The sequence below is a fragment of the Arabidopsis lyrata genome (genome assembly GCF_000004255.2).
Source record: "Arabidopsis lyrata subsp. lyrata unplaced genomic scaffold ARALYscaffold_879, whole genome shotgun sequence".
Taxonomy (NCBI): Eukaryota; Viridiplantae; Streptophyta; class Magnoliopsida; order Brassicales; family Brassicaceae; genus Arabidopsis; species Arabidopsis lyrata.
The window spans coordinates 1-2520 of record NW_003301997.1 but is presented as its reverse complement, the minus strand read 5'-3'; the positions used below and the strand labels follow the sequence as shown (position 1 = coordinate 2520).

Below are 2520 nucleotides of genomic sequence, written 5' to 3'. Positions count from 1 at the left end.
GTTACTTTGTGGATTTGAACTAAAATTTTATAAATTTTTGAAATAATTGTATTTTGATAAATATAAATGCACAGATACAAAGTAATGGTATTTTTATGAGGCAATACCATCGGTTCCACCAACAAAAATTAAATTAGAGTTGATAACAACTAGATTTACTAAAATCTATGTATTGTACAACTATGAGCAAAAATGTGCAACCGAGTACAACTGTACAACTATGAACAAATTTGAGCTATTATTTAATAATTGTTTTCAAAATAACGGCGCTAGATATGTCATTTGTCAGATTTTTTCAAAATAACGGCACCAGGTAGATTCACTATTTTTTTTTTCCAAAACCCTTACAAACCCACATATTTGTCAGATTTTTTGATTAATTTAGATTTTTTTTTTTTGGTTCAAAACCCTTAGATTATATTCAATACATAGATTCATACATAAAAATATTAAGATTCAGATTAAAAGATTCATACATAATTAGATAATTAGATTTTTTTTTTGGGCAAATTTTAGATAATTAGATTCAGATACAAAGATTCATACCTAATCAAAATACATAAACCCAGAAACATAGTTGTACCTAATCGTACCAGTTGTACCTAAACACAGTTTCATACCTAATCAAAATATATAAACCCAGAAACATAGTTGTACCTAATCGTACCAGTTGTACCTAAACACAGATTTATACATCAACATCACACACAAGAAAACAAGCGATATTCATCATCAGAGACCAAAATAAGAGCCAAACTCTTCTCTTGCTCCTTCTCCTTCTCCTTCTTCCTTTCCTTCTTCGCCTTTTCTTCAGTATAAGCCATTGTAATTACTACCTGCAACAACAAATACAATTTCAATATCTATCTACTTACACAAACACAAACTCACATAATCTCAAGAGATAAAGTTTGGATTTTTCAACAAATTTCAGAAAATCCGAAACACACTATTTGTATCTAAATGAAAAATTCAAACCCGAACATTTTGACAAATTCAAATCGGAAAACAAGACAAATTGAAATCTGAAAATTAATCCACAAATCAAAATCCTCAAAACCCAACACAATCCATCCATAAATCATCAAAACCCAACACACTCAAACAAAAGAAACCTTAATCCATCTGTTTCAAACTTTAACTAAACCAGAATCCAATTAAACCCAACACAACACAATCAATCGAAGGATCCTTATTAAACCCTCAAAGAAAAAGAAAAAAAAAAACTAATTCAATCGAAAACTCATTTATAATCCATCTGTTTCAAACAAAATCAAACCATTATTATACCCAACACAACACAATCAATCGCTCAAAGAAAAAAATCAAACCATATCTCGGATCAATCAAAATATATGGATCAAACAAAAGAATTTTTACAAAGAGAAGACACAGAAGATTTCTCACCGCGGATTCCTCGGATTCACGGTGGATTTCTCGGATTCACGGTGGCTATCTCAGATTCACGGAGAAACGAGTGAAGAGGAAATAGGAAGAAGATGGTATCGACTAAAACAAGAGGATCCAGAAGAAGAAAACAAAATTTTGGAAGAAGAAGATGAAGGAGTGTACTATGAAATCGAGAAATCTCAGTCACCGGTAGAGAGAAAAAAGAAAACGACGGACTGTCGGGAGTGGGAAAACTGTCGTTTTTTAGGATTAGGGTTTGTTTGAGAAATAAGATAAAGATCCGAAATTAAGCCCAATTCTGTTGGATATTTGACCCAAACATAGGTTGGATCTGTAAATAAGTTGAAAACCCTCAATATAATTGTCTTTTACTAATATTTTGAATTAAAATAAATACTTACATAATTTTATTTTAGAACGGGGGCTAAGTAGAAATTGATTCCACCACAGGGGGCCGATGAGATTAAAATCCTTCATTCTCTCCTTTGCCGGTTTCTATCATCTCTTTCTCCGGTAAACAACAAACTAAACCTAAGTCTGATCGAAAAAGCGATCACTTGACTCAAATTTCGTACGAATTATCTACCTGAACCCTAATGGATCATCCAGAAGATGAAACCCACAGCGAGAAACAAGACGACGAGGTTTGATTTCGAGATTACGGATTTGTCTTACTCGATGAAATTGAAACTATCATCTCATACTTTAATTCGTCTGCAGGAAGCTCTTGCTCGTCTTGAAGAGATTAAGAAGTCAGTGGAAGCTAAAATGACTCTTCGTCAAAATAATCTCAATCCTGAACGACCTGGTTAGTTTTTTGTTTTCTGGGGTTTTCATGGAATTTACTATTTAGGGTTTCCACAATGCTTCTGTTAGTAATCATCGACTACTTCAATTTCTAAGCTTGTAATAGCCAATCAGGACTTGAGAGCACATGATTTTAGGATAATTCTATTATAGTTTTGAATCTGTAGTTTGAGTTGTTAATGAGACTGAGTTCTCCTTGTTACAGATTCAACATATCTTAGGACTCTGGATTCTAGTATCAAGCGGAATACAGCAGTTATCAAGAAGTTAAAGCAGATCAATGAGGAGCAGGGCTTATGTCTT

General features: G+C 32.8%; 2 long non-coding RNA genes across 2 annotated transcripts; one reads left to right on the top strand and one right to left on the bottom strand.

Moving 5' to 3' along the window:
- Positions 1–480: 480 nt before the first annotated feature.
- LOC110226336 lies at positions 481–1625 on the bottom strand. The gene is made up of 2 exons (XR_002330405.1): positions 1408–1625; positions 481–836 (listed from the first exon to the last, which is right to left on the bottom strand). It is a non-coding gene; the product is annotated as an uncharacterized LOC110226336 (long non-coding RNA).
- Positions 1626–1841: 216 nt separating this feature from the next.
- Positions 1842–2508, top strand: LOC9298300. The gene is made up of 3 exons (XR_002330396.1): positions 1842–2054; positions 2131–2218; positions 2423–2508. It is a non-coding gene; the product is annotated as an uncharacterized LOC9298300 (long non-coding RNA).
- The last annotated feature ends 12 nt before the right edge of the window (positions 2509–2520 follow it).